General features: G+C 22.7%; 1 protein-coding gene across 1 annotated transcript in view; it reads right to left on the bottom strand.

Moving 5' to 3' along the window:
• Window positions 1-481, bottom strand: part of LOC108691149 (2-acylglycerol O-acyltransferase 2-B-like) — a 6,411-nt gene that overhangs the window by 2,300 nt on the left and 3,630 nt on the right. The gene's annotated exons all lie outside the window — the stretch shown is intronic.

The following is a 481-nucleotide window of genomic DNA, read 5'->3' on the forward strand; positions in this document are numbered from 1 at the left end:
TATATATATATATATATATAAATTTTTCATTCATTTTAAAGCAGACATATGTGCAAACCGTATGATAACAATATATTACATTTTTTATATAAAAAAATTATTTGAAGTAATTTCCTCTATAAATAAGAATTATTGATGCAATGTAATACGATATAATGATTCAATGGTTGCGTTTAGCAAAAAAAGTAACTTCGCTATTTTTATAAAATTTTTTAATATGATTAAGGCTGTGATCAAAGTCTTGCTACAAATGCTTTGAAGCGTTTGATGTATCAATTAGAAGAAACAATTTTATAAACTGACTAATTAAAAAACGCTTTAAAGCATTTGCAGCATCGCGTTGATCGTATCCTAATTTATATAATGAGATATAATTTATATAATGAGAGAACTAATTTATCTAATGAGAGAACTAAAGATAAGATTAATCATACTAAGAAATTTTACAACAATTGCAAAGTTGCATTTTTTATATTATATA

The sequence above is a fragment of the Atta colombica genome, unplaced genomic scaffold (genome assembly GCF_001594045.1).
Source record: "Atta colombica isolate Treedump-2 unplaced genomic scaffold, Acol1.0 scaffold41, whole genome shotgun sequence".
NCBI lineage: Eukaryota > Metazoa > Arthropoda > Insecta > Hymenoptera > Formicidae > Atta > Atta colombica.